This window comes from Cervus canadensis, chromosome 3 (genome assembly GCF_019320065.1).
Source record: "Cervus canadensis isolate Bull #8, Minnesota chromosome 3, ASM1932006v1, whole genome shotgun sequence".
NCBI lineage: Eukaryota > Metazoa > Chordata > Mammalia > Artiodactyla > Cervidae > Cervus > Cervus canadensis.
In genome coordinates, this window is record NC_057388.1 from 54,024,030 (window position 1) to 54,041,218 (window position 17,189).

At 38.2% G+C, this 17,189-nt stretch overlaps 2 protein-coding genes across 4 annotated transcripts in view; one reads left to right on the forward strand and one right to left on the reverse strand.

The window, feature by feature from the left end:
• LRRN3 (leucine rich repeat neuronal 3) overlaps positions 1-8,336 on the reverse strand; it is a 38,898-nt gene extending 30,562 nt beyond the window's left edge. The window contains exon 1 of the mRNA XM_043463174.1: positions 7,957-8,336. The gene's annotated coding sequence lies outside the window, so the exon portion shown is untranslated. The remainder of the gene's footprint in view (positions 1-7,956) is intronic.
• IMMP2L (inner mitochondrial membrane peptidase subunit 2) overlaps positions 1-17,189 on the forward strand; it is a 921,351-nt gene that overhangs the window by 469,184 nt on the left and 434,978 nt on the right. The gene's annotated exons all lie outside the window — the stretch shown is intronic.

Consider the following 17,189-nt stretch of genomic DNA (forward strand, 5'->3'; position numbering starts at 1 on the left):
TATTGATGATGAGGAGGACTAATTTCATTGACAACTGATGGTCATACTAGCCGTGAAGTAGTGTTCAGACTCTTTTGACCTTCTTTGTTTAAAGGAGAATTCATGAAGAAAGGAAGGATCCACAGACTGGAGCTGGAGCCCCCAAGGCTTGTTATAAATAATGAAAATTGAGACTTATGGGCTAAGCTTTGTGTTTCTCCTTTGTGTCCGTTATTGTGCTGGGTGACCTCAGTTAAAGAAGCATGTTGAATTCCACTTGATGGAAAAATGGTGACAGAGGAAGACTGTAAGCCCATAAGGTGCCAGTTAGATAATCTGGCTCCACACTGTAGAAATCATTTTAGTTGAGCAAGTGGATAGTGATTCTCAGATACAACCAAGTAAATCATCACTTTTTTCTCAGAAACAAATAAAAGAAGAAAATATGAGTGAATGCTGCCAATAGATGATATCCTAGTATAAGAAGAATGCATTCTGTGAAATGCTAAATTGGGAGACTGTATTTGGATAGAGAATCTGAGATCTGGAAGGCGGTGTAGACTAGTTATATTTAGGTAATACCAACAAGGAAGCAGAGTTGCCTGGTGTACAGAGGCATGATCTATACAGCCAAACTGACTGTCTTTAATTAAGTGAGGCAAGTTGCTTTTTCTTCACCAGGTCTTATTCTTTCAGTTGTAAAGTGGGATTAATACTATTAGAATAATTAATAATAATAGTTTGATATGATTATTGTGAGGGGTAAATGATAAAATGCACATGAAGTGTTTAGGATTGTTGGGCACAGAAAATGCCTGTGTGTAGTGTAATAAATGAGTTCTGCTAATATCATGATCATTTCCTTAGCCAGTAACGATTGTCAAAGAGACATAATGCAATTTTAACTCATAAGGTCTCTGCTAACAGTATTTTAGGTCATAAAACATGTAATTCTTCATTCCTTTGACCATTTTGTCCAATAGCAGAAGAGTGTGACAAACATAGTTCATAGTATAAATGAAAAACGAGACTGGTATTTACACGGAATTTGCTTGCTCATTAAAAGTAAAGTAACTGGTTAAGGAGATGGTGCTTTGGCAAATGCCTCATTGATTTTCAAAAGTTTGCTGAAACTCACTTTATGACACTCTTTGAGCAGCTGAAGTGTCTGTGTAAAAAAACGTGTGGATGACCAACTACAATAAGCAGAACAAATATAACTTATATGTTTGGTAAGTGAATCAGTTCACCTATTCACATGAAGAATTGACTTGGATGGATAGTCTAAGCTCTATCTTATAATGGCATTTTACATGCTTTTCATTCAATAATTATTAGGAAAAGAGTGTCCAATTTTATAAGTGCTTAGAATATATTTCTTTTTCAGATATAGTGGTTGCATTGTTTTTCTCATTCCATTCTCTTGCATTTTCCTTTCAGTGATGCAGCACTGCAGCCTACTTTAGGGTTCATTTTTGCCTCCTCTATTGTTTTATTCTCAGTGCCTTAGGTATGTGGAGTATAAGGCCATTAACCCCTTGGTCTTTGTGGAAATCAAAATGCCATTTGTCTAGATGTAAATTACCTCCTGCCACTATTGAAATTTCAAAAAAGTCCATTATGATTCCATATGTTGTCTATTTCATGTTTCCGATTTTTTGATGATTTTTTGATTTTCTGACTGATTTTTTTGATGACAACAGAATTAAACATGGAGCCCAGAGACATTGTTAGCAAACAGCAATAAGACTGGTATGTCTCAGGCATATGAAAAGAGCGATGAGAAAAACAGTCTAATGACATAAAGGCCAATGTGAGTTGTATCTCAGAAAATACATGTCTGTTAACATTTTTTGAGTTTTTATTTTGTTTTGTAACAAAAGTAAATTTCTGACAATGTAATTTAAATGCCTTGACATTTCAATGTGATGAGACTGTAACATATTATGAGTCAAATTTTATCAGTGGAATAAATTTGCTGGAACATTTGCCCTTGTTTCTTTATAGTCATTTTACTAATATAATTTCCTAACTTTAGAGAGCATTATAATAAAGCTCATTCCAGTCCTCTCTACCACAATGCCTCTTTAAGTATTTCCTGGAATCAAAATACTCAATATTACTTTTGCCACTGGTAAGTGTTATGAGTCCAGAGACTTCCTGAAAGCCATTGCTTAGCCATGGCACATTAGCAGGCTCAATCCCAGGGGAATACATTCTCCCATTCCTGGAGTCATGGATTTGCACAAGTCAGGAAACTGCCTCCTCTCTCACTCCTCAGGGAATTAAATCCCAGAGGTTTTAGGCCTCTGGAAAGAGAAAATATTTCTTGTTGATGCTAAGCCTTTAATTGATTCAGTGGGTCGTTCAGGAGTCCATGGGCCTTTTCAATGCAGACTTGGGAAAAAGTGGTGATGTTTATACTCCTTCCTAAACAGAGTAGCTATTATTTGTGGAATGCTTTACTTTCTGGAAGTAAAGGTTGGCAAGATAACCTTTGGAACATGTGTTTTAGGAATTTTCATTTATTCCAAGGATGCCATTACTTTTGAAGGATAAAATCTCCCTCAGGGCCCTCAGAATAATCTGAATAAATTTACTGGCATTTTGAGTTCTTAGGGTGCCATCTTCTCTCCAAGACTAACTAGAAAAGAGATGCCAAACAGGCTGCTTTCCTAATAGACGTTATCCATTGGTAGTGCTTCACATGACTTTGAAGACTTTGCTCATAATTTTCCAACAATCTGGAACATGCCTGAAAACTTACTCATCACATTTTATCCAATTTTTGAGACCTTTGCCAAGTATCTGTTTATCAGAGTGCTAATGCTGTCAGACAAACATATGGGTGAGTAGGTAGAAGACATGCAGTCTTTTTCTCCAAGAATAGAGGTTGGTTGTGTGTATGTGTGTGTTTTTTTAATTTATCTTGGGCATATTATTAGCTATGATTTAAATTAAGAAGTACACATTTTTAATTGCAATGATCTATCCACCCATACTGTGGTATGGTGCAAGGGACACAAATCTTGAAAGGATTAGGCTAGAGTGTGATTTTAGAAAAAAGAGAATGACCATTTACTGATCAGCTTACAGAGCCAGGCATTGTGATTGGTGCTGCACCATCTCTGGAGTCAGGATACCCACGTCCTCCACGTGTTAGTTCCCTTACTGTGGGAAGTCTTTAACCTCACAGAGCTTCATTCTTCAGTCTTACAAGAAAAATGATCATCATCATTACTCCCCCAGCAGGTTGTTGGGAGGAAGAAACGACATTTACTCTGTGTACAGGATAGCTCTAGAAGAGTCACAATTACTGGGGGTTTTTTTGTATTCTCCTTTACTTCCCCAAAGTTTTAAAGTCAATTCATTACTATTATCTTAGCAAAATTTGGAGAGCACATTGTGAAAGAGAAATTTGCTAAGAAGAAAAAAAATAGGACTGTGAAATTAAGGCGCTAGCTCATTGCCTACAGTGGTTCTCACCCTAACGATGGAAATGGAAAGGTAAGGCAGAATGGGGGAGATGGAGAGACGAAGGTAGGTATAACTATTCTGAGCATCTCCTCTGTGAGGCGCAGAAACAAAACATGAGGATGGACACTGCATATAAAGAGGACACCTCTAAGTGCCTTAAAATATTACAGTTAAACCCAGTGAAAAAGGATTGGAGAGTCTCTTCAGAATTCCTGGGAACTCTGAATTATATAGTGGAAGGCCAATAGCTGAATAGGTGAAGGATAGCAGTATTATTATTAAGATGTTTTAAAACCAGGGCAAGGGTCTAATTTTTATGACTCATTACAGAATACAGTAGGCTATATCCCAAAGGCAAATTATGAATTTGAAATGTTGGTTGTGAGATGCCTCAACGAAGTGAAGTTGCCCAGTCATGTCCGACTGTTTGCGACCCCGTGTGCTGTAGCCTGCCAGGCTCCTCTGTCCATGGAATTCTCTAGGCAAGAATACTGGAAGCCATTCCCTTCTCCAGGGGGGTCTTCCCGACCCAGGGATCAAAGCCGGGTCTCCTGCATTGCAGGCAGATTCTTTACCATCTGAGCCACCAGGGAAGCCTGAGATAAATAGTTATTGCTTCTGTTGTTGACTCTCTGCTCTAACTTTACGAGTACTTGATTATATGGATAAAAATCTACTTAAGGATTTTTTTGGGGGGTGGTGGGGGCATATATCTATCAGCCTTTACTTCTACCTTTTAAAGAATATTATCTTCAGAAGAGGGAATAGGCAGACCTTTAGCAGACTGTTGGAGGGATCACTGTAGGGCTTCTGTCCTAGACTGCCATAAAGAGCTGAGTGTGTTGGGGTAAAGATGTTAAACCCTTTGGGCCCCAGTTTCTTTACCAGTGAAATGAGCATATCAGAGCCTTTACCGAAGGTTGTACTATTATTACATGAAAACCTCTTCACCATCTTCATTTCCCCACACCGAGGTTGTGTAATATACTTTTATGAATGGCACCTTAAAAAATAGCCCTCAGTTAAATGCAATATGACAATTATGCAAATATATAATAATAGATAGCCCAGTGGGCACTGCATTTCTTCACAAAGTGTGAGATGAGCATTTGGCATCTCTGCTCCCCAGTCTTAACAATTTCTAAACAGCATCTGCCGAGATTTAGTTCTACTCTTCTCATCAACGTAAAACATTTGTATTTCTCCCTGTTACTTCTTTTATCCTCTGGCACCACCTACTTTCTTTATGTGAAGTTCGATTGCCTTTTAGTTTGTGGCTAAGGGAACAATTGCTGTCACATTCTACTTGCTAGGTGTCCAACCAGACATCACTTCATCAGGAGAGAGGCAGGGAGGTGTTCACTGAGCTCTGCACGGGACCTGTGTTCAGTTGCTACAATGGGAAGCTTTCCTAAGTGCTAGTTGCGTAGCCAGCATCAGAGAGTTTTATCTTTGGCAGCGCAGATAAGATGCTGATCTGTTGCCTCATGTTTACCTGCTTTATTCAGTTGCATGGGACCAAGGAGTGACACCTAAGTGGTTAAACCTTCACATCCAGGTCTCCATGGCCCATTTAGATGGCTGGAGATGTGTCCAGTGTTTGTCGAGATTGGCTGGAGCAACAATATTTTAAATTATTCTTTGGGGGCATCTTCACTGAAGCTAGAAGTAGGGACTCATTTTTTAGCATGCAACTGGCTTCCGTTTAAATGATCTCCTTCAGATTCCCCAACAAATATCTCATCTGTGACCATCTTCAAGGGCTGCTAATTAAGTAATACTATTTAATTTACATAAGTGTTAGTTTGTAACTCAGATTACAAACCTTTCTCTTCAACATAATTATTTTGTAGTAAACATCACAATGTCACTTTACAAAGGCAATTTGCACCAGGAAAAATTCAGAGAGGAGGGGAAGAAAGTAAAATATTAAACCTATTTTATGACCAAAAAAAAAAAAGAGAGAGAGTAGGTGTAAAAAAGAACAAAAATAATAAAATACAGTTAGTGAATTATAAGTTGATTATGGTTTTCATAGGTTCATAAATTGCTGGCTTAAAAAAACTGATAACATGGTGTTTTCAGCCATTAACAGCAGTAACAACAACCAAAGGTAAAAATGCCAACTACTCATCAGCATTCTAACTCAGCGTGCTGCCTGTGACAAGCAACACTCTGAAAAGATGGCCCTTTGATGCTTGTCTTGCCAGAAAGCTATTATTTTTGGTATAGCTACATGATGTGGGGAGACTGTGGCTTAGTCTTCCAGGCGTGCTGATATGTCCATCAATTGGCATTGGTAGATGCCAATCAGATCACTAAACTCCCTGGCACACATTGAGTGACAACCCTGGGGGCCTGGAGTGATTGTATCTCTCAGACTCAAGTGGGCACATTATTGATCTCCGTAATCCACAAGATATGTATGTGAGCTTTACCAAGGTTAAAGAGTGAATCCACTGTTCTGAGGTGTCATTGATTGTAATTTTAAAAGAGGTAGGGTAGGATTTAAGAATGTGTGTGTTTGGTATGGAAAGTTTCCCCAGAAAAGGTCTGAGATAAACTGAAATCAATACTGCAATGCTACACCGCACAGGAGTTTGAAATCTGGAGGTTGAATGTCAGCTTCAGGCTTTTCTCTTGGCTAGGAACTTAGGAGGTGCCTCGAAAATATCAGATCTGTTCTGTGGCAGAAGACTCACTCCTAGTGAATAGCAGAAAAGCAAATGCTACACCTTTTCCTCTTTGTAATAAATCATTTTGTTTTTCTATAGATTGCGTGTGGCATTTGAGGCAGAGCAAGCAAGCCTGCAGATATTTCAAGCTAATTCTTCAGCATCTTTCATTTTTCACTCTGAGCAGGAAACCTCTTCTTAAACTTGTTCATTTTACAGAGGGAAAATCGAAGCCCGTGGCATGTTGTCAGAGCTGCTTTATTGTCATCATTTACAAAGGTCACTGGAATTAATTGACTTCTTACGTTTCATATTGTAAAGTGACTCATTTTTTGACACATTTATGGGAAAGCGGCAGGATCTAAGTGGCTGGTTATTGTCTCTTGCTTTTGGCTCATATTATAAACTAGAAAACCAATAATAACTCTGAAATCACAGTGGTAGAAAAAAATAATCTGCAGTTCAAAAGAAGCAGTCTCCATTAACTATTTGGTTAGCTGAACTAGAAGAAGGAAGGAGAGAGCTCCTGAAGATAAAATGTAAATACTTGGTTTCTTTTACTGTCTTTGCAGGATCTGTTAAGGGGGGTAGTGAGTGTTTCCATGAACATACTCATGTTCTAAGTAGCTGGCTTCCTTTTACACGACTGGAAGTATAAATTAACCCACACTATATCCCATGAATCATCCCTGCATGGATGCTCATAGTTTACTGAGAGTAATTCTATCTCAAAGGCATTGCTTCTGAAACTAAAGAGAAATACAGGGTGTAAGCAGTATTTATAGTGTGAGGGCACAGTATGTTCTGGGTAGGTTTTGCGAATCCTTATTTCTTCCTTTTTTTTTTTTTTTTCACATTATCCCCTTTTCACTAAATGAAGAAGGTTCAACTCATTCTCATAGCTTGCTTTCACGAAAGAGGCACGGAAACAAGGACATATTGTTAAAAATGAATAAATTAGAGGTGAATTAAGCCTGCTAGCTGAGTAAGAGCAAAGGGAACATAGCAGTTGGTTTGAACAAACAATCTTCTTAAACAGGAGATGTACTTTAAAGCCACCCTGCTGCGATCCTGTTAATTACCAAAGAAGATGCGAACTCTTCTGGTTCATGGGATCCTTTTACCTAGAGTGTGTCAGTGGCAGCTGCATTAGCAGACATTTGCACTGTCCCTTCCGACCAGTGAGGGGATGTTATTAAAGGGAAGTCATTTACCCCGATCCGTAAGATGTAGCCTGGCAGAAATTCAATAACTGTTTGTGATATGCTCTTTTCGCCACTCTGCTTAGTGGTTTTACTCTTGACTTAACAGCAGCATTTGCCTTTATCTCCAATCACTAGGTGAAAAAGGGAGAAAAATGCCCCATCTCTGGGGTTGGTTTCACAACGCAGAAGGATTTGTGATCTGCTTTTCATTGCAAATAATGTGAAGAAAAAGCAAAAATCCCCTAGCCCCTCTCTTCCTCTCCTTTTCTCCTCTGGTCTTCTCTCTTGCTGTCCCCTTCTCTCTCTCTCTCTCTCTCCTTCTCTACTCCCTCCAACCCCCAGCACTGCTTTTTCTCTCCCACTCACATCCTCTGATGGGCGTTCAAGCTAGTAAAATTCATGCTGGAGAATCCCACAAACACAGCAAGGCATACACAGAGCCCGAGGGCTTTTGCATTTGAATTTCGTCTCAAAAGTGAAATGGAAAGAAAACTGCTCTTGGAATTCACACAAGAAGAGAACATCAAAAGAGAATTTAAGTGTTAAAAAAAAACAAAAAAGAGCATCAACTGAACAGGAAAGAGAGCATATTTAAATAGAAATGTATATTTCAAACTTACCCTGCAAAAGCGGTTTCAGTGCTACACCCCCTTCCGTGTCCCTGCGTGCTGGATTCCTCAATTCCTTAGTTGCAGTAATCACATGGTTGTGTTCTTGCCCGGGTGGAAATTGGTGCATACGTGTGTGTACCAAAGTATACACAAACGTGTACTATAGGTATTCACACAAGCAAGCGAGCTTATCTCTGTATTCTAAAATATAAACGAAGGCGGGAGGCGACAGCGAGGATTCCTTCTTTCTCCCGAACTCTTTCTCTCAGTCAGCGGCAGGCTGAGCCTTTCAATCCAGTGAAGAGAGACCCTGGGAGCTGGCTTTATTTCTCCTGGTTTCCATGGTGGTTAGTGGTGCGTCGTTCGCCCGATCAGTTGTCACACTGACATGGTGCTTCCGGCTCAGCGGTCATTAATAACTGCACACCCTCCACTCCCCAGAGAGGAGCCAATCGCCTCGGACTGCCGGGACGTGGCACTCGCAGCTGCTCGCGTCTGGTTGGCTGAGACAACCTGTCTGTCCTATGACACTGCCGCTTAGGATACAAGTAAATGAAACAGGCTTGCTTGTTTTCTTAGGTATCATTCCCTCCCTCCCTCCTTTCCTTCCTTCCTTCCTTTCTCCCTTCTTTCCTTCCTTTTTTTGAGGGGGAGGAATTTTTGACAAGTTTCCTCATTTTGGGGTTTTCAGTCGCTCAGACACTGTGTTTTCTCTCTGAAAACAGCAGGGCACATTACTAACAAGGATTTCCCAAATATTAAAAGCGCCTGGGAGAGATGCAGAGCCTCCAACCGCTCCTCTGAGAAGTTCACCGAGGCAGTATAATTTAAGAACAGCTTGAAACTGTTTTGAGTGGCATTTGATTTTCTATATGTCCTACTTAATTTAGGATATGCGTTTGCTGTTCAATAATATTTTTTTTTTTTTTAAGCAATGGTTTTTCTTACCTGGAATGACCAGTTTTTTGTTTTTGTTTTTTTAAGTAACACACATATTTGCTTCTCTATATTTCAGTACATTGGCATATTAAGGGGGTATATATGTTTCCAGTGAACATTCAGTCACTTCTCCTTATGTGATGAAGTTAATTTGCCAGCCACATGTGAATGAGCACATGTGCCATGATGTTTGTGTGTGTGACCGGGGAGGGATGTGTGGGGGTGTATGTGTGTTTAGGGTGTATGTTTTACTCTTCTGGGAAAGCATTTCTCCTGAAATAAACTTAAATCCTCAAGAAAATGATTTCTCTTTGTTCTTAGACATGCTAACTCTGAACTTATATTTACCAGAAAAACATACTCTGTACACATATGTGAAACATTGAATTATCTGAAATTTAGAAAAGAAACACACCAAAGCATAACGGTGTATATTTCTGCAAGGACACCTATGAGCAAATAGATGGCAGTTTTTTAAAATGCATGGTTAAAACCTTAATTAGCATACTAGAGAAACATTTTGTTGAAAACCATGATACATGAGGATTAATTTAGCAACAGGTCAAAAACAGGTTAGATTCATGACTCCAACCCTAGTTTTGAGAGACTACCCTCTAGTGGAGTAAAAAGAAATGGCATTTTCATGTTACTGGATTTATTGGGGGTGGGGGTGGGGGGGGAAGCTTCACATCTAATTATTCCTTAAGTATTTATTGAAATGACATAGACCAACAGTTTACATTTATTATAATCATAATACCAACTTTGTTTCTAACTATTAAATATTTTCGCTCTGTGGTTTTCTTTGAAATGTTCCCAAATGCTTTATTTTTTTTTCCTTTTAAAAAAATGTATTCAAATAATTCTTAACCTTTTGAATAAAACTAAGTTTGAGACAAAAGTAGCTTCTCCATTAACCTAATAGTGCTTATTTCAGAATGTTACTGCAAGATTTTATTCTTTACACTAGGCACTCTAGCACTTCCTCTGTAAATGTTAGGAATTTATAGTCCAGTGTTTGGGATGTTGTGATACACTGTCTCTATACTTAGTTTAATGTACTTGTGATAACAGTAACTCCCCCCAATTCTACTCTCTCCAGCTCCAGATTCTTGCCTATTCAAAATAATTTCACCACTGGCAGATTTTTATTTTCAGCTATGGAAAACTTCGGAGAAGGCAATGGCACCCTACTCTAGTACTCTTGCCTGGAAAATCCCATGGATGGAGGAACCTGGTAGGCTGTGGTCCATGGGGTCGCTAAGAGTTGGACACAACTGAGTGACTTCACTTTCATGTGTTGGAGAAGGAAATGGCAACCCACTCCAGTGTTCTTGCCTGGAGAATCACAGGGGCGGGGGAGCCTGGTGGGCTGCCGTCTGTGGGGTCACAGAGAGTCAGACACAACTGAAGCGACTTAGCAGCAGCATGGAAAACTTATATTAAAATTGCATTAATTACTTGAAAAAGGAATTTGAGTTTTATACCATTGGTTCCTTAAGCATTTCATTTTGGTTGGTTGGTATTGACCATATAATAGACAAATCCAATAATCAAACCAAGTATAATGGCTTCCCATAATGAGAGTGAGTAGTGATAATCAAGCAGATAGATGATTAAACTACTTTCATGGTTTATAAATAAAACCAACAGTTGTAAGTATTATAAATTTTAGTCTCCTTCAGATATCAAAAAAATTTAAGTTTTAATTTAGCAAGAGTGGAATATTTTAAATGACACTTAATGCTCTATCACAGGAAGTTGTTTTGACTTCCTTTGATTACCTTTTTTGGCATATGGGAGATGAGATGGCTTTTCTTGTAGTTGTCCTTTTTGTGTAGGTACATGATAAGTTCAAAAGATTTCATGGGACATTAGAAATGAAATTTCAGTGTGAGAGAAAGTAACTGACTTTGGATGAAAAGAGTGAGGATTTTGTTTCTTGGCTGTAGTTTCCTTTTTGCTACAAGAACAACAGCTGCTGAGTAGAAGCAGTGTGTTTTAGAAGATATACTTTTCCATCACATCAATCACTTATTAGTAATGAGAGGTCCCAGAAAAGACACGTTAAATTATTTAATTATCACATCTATGTAATACAGTACCATGTGAAGACTTTAAATTGTGACAGGATGAAGATTTCAGGGCTTTTGAATTAGCAGGATTGTGAATGGTCATCAAATGAGAAACATAAAACCTTTAAGCTCAAATGCCTTAAGTCCTAAAGTTTAAGAGACTTAATATGTATACACAGCTGGTTAGAGAGAGCAAGACTAGAACTCCTCAGGTCTTTCAGGATTTTTCTGTTATGTCACCCTCTCAGTTCAGTTCAGTTGCTCAGTCGTGTCCGACTCTTTATGACTCCATGGACTGCAGCACACCAGGCCTTCCTGTCCATCACTAACTCCCGGAATTTACTCAAACTCTAGATATCTATTGAGTCAGTGATGCCATCCAACCATCTCATCCTCTGTCATCCCCTTCTCCCACCTTCAATCTTTCCCAGCATCAGGGTCTTTTCCAATGAGTCAGCTCTTCACATCAGGTGGCCAAAGTATTGGAGTTGCAGCTTCAGCATCAGTCCTTCCAATGAACATCCAGGACTGATCTCCTTTAGGATGTACTGCTTGGATCTCCTTGCAGTCCAAGGGACTCTCAAGAGTCTTCTCCAACACCACAGTTCGAAAGCATCAATTCTTTGGCGCTCAGCTTTCTTTATAGTCCAACTCTCATATCCATACGTGACTACTGGAAAAACCATAGCCTTGACTAGACGGACCTTTGCTAGCAAAGTAATGTCTCTGCTTTTAAATATGCTGTCTAGGTTGGTCATAACTTTCCTTCCAAGGAGTAAGTGTCTTTTAATTTCATGGCTGCAGTCACCATCTGCAGTGATTTTGGAGCCCAAGAAAATAAAGTCAGCCACTGTTTCCACTGTTTCCCTATCTATTTGCCATGAAGTGATGGGACCGGATGCCATGATCTTAGTGTTCTGAATGTTGAGCTTTAAGCCAACTTTTTCTCTCTCCTCTTTCACTTTCATTAAGATGGTCTTTAGTTCTTCTTCGCTTTCTGCCATAAGGGTGGTGTCATCTGTGTATCTGAGGTTATTGATATTTCTCCTGGCAATCTTGATTCCAGACCCTCTCATCTACCTAATGATTGATAGATTTTCTTCTTTTTCTTCTTTTCGTATTCTTTTTTTTTCTTATTTTGTTTTCCCCCCTGCTTTAGAATCCATTGCAAATACAGTGTATTACTTGCATATGCATGTCAGCTACCTCAGAATAAATGTATGCAGGGTTTCCTGAATGAGTACCTAGTTCTAATGAACATGTATTGAAATGATTTTTAAACATAAATGAGTAATTATAGCCCTTAAATTATGTTGACAGAGTTCTGCCTATATCATCAAATAAGAAAATATATAGGTGCAATAAATATTTATTTGTTGATTTAATGGTTGAATTTAAGTTACTCATTTGTGAAGGTTTATTGCTATTTCGTGGAATCCTAGACAGGGTTTGCCTGTGAGCTTTTGTTAGAGAAGTAATTTACGTAGTGAATCATGACACAGCTTCTGGAGACAGACAGCCTGGGTTGGAATGCTTACTTTGCCACTTTCTAGGTTTGTGACCTTGAGCACAAATTTAGCATCTCTGTGTCTCAGTTTCCTCCTAGGATTGTTTTGAGAATTAAAGTAGTTAACATATATAAAAGCTTAGAACATAGTAACTGGAACATAGTATCTGGAACATAGTAAGTCTAAATGAATGTTTGAAATCACCATTACTGTCAGTATTATCATTGTGAGAGTCATCATTATTTGTTCCACTGTGTCCTTTGGGCTGCGCTTTCTACCTTCTATTCTAAGTCCCTGCCTTTCACTTGTTCCATTCTAAGTCCCTGCCTTTCACTTATCAGAAGTAAGTTAGTTCAGTTCAAATGCTGCTTCCCCCATGGAATCTTCTCTGGCCCTCTAACAAGATATGATCTCTCATTTGACCCATTCTAGCATTCACTGACCGGGGAGCCTGGTGGGCTGCCGTCTGTGGGATCACACAGAGTCGGACACGACTGAAGTGACTTAGCAGCAGCAGCAGGCAGCAGCATTGATTATTTGGAGAAGGCACTGGCAACCCACTCCAGTACTCTTGCCTGGAGAATCCCAGGGACGGCAGAGCCTGGTGGGCTGCCGTCTGTGGGATCACACAGAGTCGGACACGGCTGAAGTGCCTTGGCAGCAGCAGCAGGCAGCAGCATTCATTATCCCTCCTATCACATCACTTTTTAAAAATACATTATAATTGTTTGTGTAATTTCCCTTTACAGTTTATAAGATTCTCCTGGAGAGATGGCCTATATCTTATTCAGCTTTAGTATCCATAACATGTAAAAATTGTTCTTTCATAGTATTTAAATTTTAAGAGTTACTTAATCTTCGCAACATCTCAAGGTATTTTTATCCTCATTTGACAGTGTAGAAACATTGGCTCAAAGAAGTTAGGTTACTTGCCTGGTGTCCCCAAACTATTAAATAATGGAGCTAAAATTTGAACTCAGTTTGGTCTGCCTAAAGAGTCAAGGCTCTTTTTACTGCACAGGGTACTCGGTATTCATTTGCAAAATAAATGAATGCTTGATTGATGACTGAGTCAACCAATTAAATGTAGTTAGCAACAAGGGTTGCTAAAGATAGAAATACTGTTTTTAAAAGGGAATACATTTTATGTACTAGACAGAGGATGTTTTTATATAGTTGCTGTTGTTCAGTGTTAATGACAGAATTTTGTATTGCTGGCACAGTTTGAGAAATATAGCACTGAAGAGATGTAGCGCCTGGTTGGGAAGATGAAGTGATGTGTTAAATACATGTGAATGGCCATTGATGAAGAGGTGCTGACTCTGAGCAGAGAAGATCTTCAGTGGCTTGTCCTTCCTCCTCTGATTCTGATAGCAAATTTGCTCTTTAGTTAGAAATAAGATGAAACGTGAGGATCTTGTTCATTCCTTTATTCTTTGCTCTCAGGGGATTGACTTTAACTTCTTCTCTAGACATGTGAAAAATAGTGAGAGAATAAAATATACTTTTTAGAAAATATATAGCAGGTAAATAGTTAAGTAGCCTGATAGGTGGTTTTCAGTTTGCACAGAAATACCTGAAAAGAAATTTATCAAAAAAGAAAATATTCTAAATAGTAGTTATTTTTGATGGGATAATGGTTGGCTTTTGTTTTTGACTAAGTGCTGACCTGTGTATGGCATCATTTTTTAAAAACTGAAGCATAGTTGATTTACAATATTGTGTTAGTTTCAGGGGTGTAGCAAAGTGAAGTGGTTCGGTTATGTGTGTGTGTTCTTTTTCAGATTATTTTCCATTATGTAATATTACAAGATACTGACTATAGTTCCTTGTGCTATACAGTAGGCCCTTGTAGTTTATTTTACTTATAGAAATGCATATCTGTGAATCCCAAATTCCTAATTTATCCCTCCTCACCCCTGCCTTTAATAACCATATGTTTGTTTTCTATGTTGGTAGGACTATTTCTGTTTTGTAAATATATTCATTTATGTTATCTTTTTAAGATTCCACATTTATGTGATATCATATGATATTTGACTCTGTCTCACTAAGTATAATGATCTTTTGCTCCATCTATCCATGTTGTTACAAATGGCATTATTTCATTCTTTTATGGCTGAATATTTCATTGTATATATATATATATATGTATACATTGCATCTTCTTTATCTATTCATCTGTTGATGGGCATTTAGGATGTTTCCATGTGTTGGCTCTTGTAAATAGCACTTCTATTTACATTGTGGTGCATGTATCTTTTCGTATTAGAGTTTTCATCTTTTCTCGATATATGCCCAGGAGTGGGCTTGCTGGATCATATGGTAACTCTATTTTTAGCTTTTAAGGAACCTCCATACTGTTCTCCTTAGTGGCTGCACCAGTTTACATCCCTACCAACAGTGTTAGGAGATTTCCTTTTTTTTCCCACGTGATAATGAGTGATTTTTATTTCCTTCTTTGCTTCTCAGGCTTTCTAAGTCAATGTTTTGTTTTTACAATCAGAAATAATAGCTATTCTTTGAAAAAAAGATAGGAAGTTCTTTTGGAGTGAAATTTTACTTCTGTATCTGAAGCTGTTTTGTTTAGTGAAATATCTAACCTTCTTAACTTAGTATTCAGTTCTACCTATGATATAGTAATTTAAATAGCAACACAATAACAATAATGGTAGATGCCATTTATTGAGTTATTTTCCATGAGGGCTTCCCAGGTGGTGCAGTTGGAAAGAATCCACCTGCCAATGCAGGAGATGCAAGAGACGTGGGTTTGATCTCTGTGTCCGGAAGATCCCCTGGAGGAGGAAATGGCAACATACTCCAGTATCCTTGCCTGGGAAATCCCATGGACAGAGGAGCCTGGTGGGCTGCGGTTGGTGGGGTTGCAAAGTCAGATGTGACTGAGCACACACAACATACACAGCAACTGTGCCAAGTTGACTGTTAAGAGTTTGTCATGAATTGTCTCTTTCAGTCCTCCCTATTAGAATACCAGGTAGCTAATACTCTCATTTTACAAATCAGAAAACTGAGAGCTGAGTGTGCAGAAACTCACAATAGTTGCTTAAGCATCAGCGATTGAACCAAAGTCTGTCAGACTCTAAGGCTAACATTTGTGATCACTGTGATGCATTAACTCTGATACGTTTCCCATATTCTGTCCAGTCATTGTCTCTCTTCCTGTTCACATTCTATCCCTCAGCTACATCAAGTACCTCATCATTTCCTGAAAGTATCTTGTGTGTTGGATTCTTTGCAGTTTATTTCTTCTTAATCAGTTCTACAGGGCTTCTGCTCAAAACCCCCATCTTTTAAAGAACCTCCACCTCCATCTCAATGAGATAAGTATCTCCTTATTTTATCATAGCTTAAATTTAATTTTTATTGTTGTATTTCTCTTATTCCAATACATGTTATCTTTTATAGTTTAATTTTTCCTAAACCTTGATAGTAAGCAACTTGAAGGTAGAAAATATGTCTTATTTGCTTTCTAAATTCAATAGTGCATTTATATATTAAAAATCAATGTTTGATTAATTAAATCCTGAGTGACTGATGGAGTAATTGACTACTCTCTCCTGTCTGCTGGTTTTGTCCTAAGCATTTGAGTAAAATCAGAGAATTTTTTAGTTAAACAAAGCCTGCCCCTCAAAGGGGTCAATTTTGTCAGATCAGTGACTTCAGTTACACTTGAGGTTATTCATAAAAGAGCTCTTATTTATGGAAGAATAAAGTGCATCTCTTGGCTTGACTGCATTTTGCTCTTTTTTGTTGTTGGTGTTGGTGGTGGTGGCTACTTCCTCTTTTGATCTTCTTTGATTAGTTAGTACATATTAAACACAGTTGGGGTCAAATAGCCACTAAGATTCATGTAAGTTCTAGGCAGAAATTAAACTCCAAGAACCAAATGGCAGGTAAGTTCATAAAAATTCTAGGCATAAATTAAGAACCAAGTTGGCATGAGATAACATTTTGTACAATATTCTTAGGTAAAATCTGTTGGTATTTTCTTACCTTTCCTTTGTAAAAGGGACTAATGAAAGGTATAAGTTTATGTCTATGCAAGAGATCAAGGCAGTGATTTCCGAGCAAGAGAAAACAAACATTTTTGTCAGTAAAATATTTAGGCATATAGATATACTGCATCATAGAAGTTAGAGTTGTTTAAATTTTCATGAATGTTTTATGTCTCTTTTGCTTGATATCTACTAAATGGGAGAACAAAGGTAACTGTTACCATTCTCATCTGGTTCTCTTCCTTCGTTGATGGAGAGTCTAGAGGCCCAGAGCTAATGTTCACTGTCTGATTGTTCAGTGATTGTTCACAGAGTCCTTCCTTGTAGTGTAGGGAAAGTCTTTTCAAGGATGGAACCACTTACTACAACTAGCAACGATGCAGAAGACATGGGAGATTCTTGTTGCCATTACTTATACTGAAGCCATTGCTGAATTCTCAGTTTTCGATGTTAAAATTTTTTTTGACTCTTTCTTACCCTACTGTATTCTACTAGGACTATTTGGGGCAAGGGGGTCTGCTCTAATCTTTGGTCTTTAGAATATTTTCAGAAATGAGTTAATAAAATAATCAGGTAAAGGTAGTTCTGAGCAGATACTAGGCACTCAGTACTTACTTATTTTTGACAGTTACTGCTTCATTTCTTAAAACTCTCTATTTTGTTTTTGCATTTTAAAATTTATTTATTTTAGTATGCTATTTTTA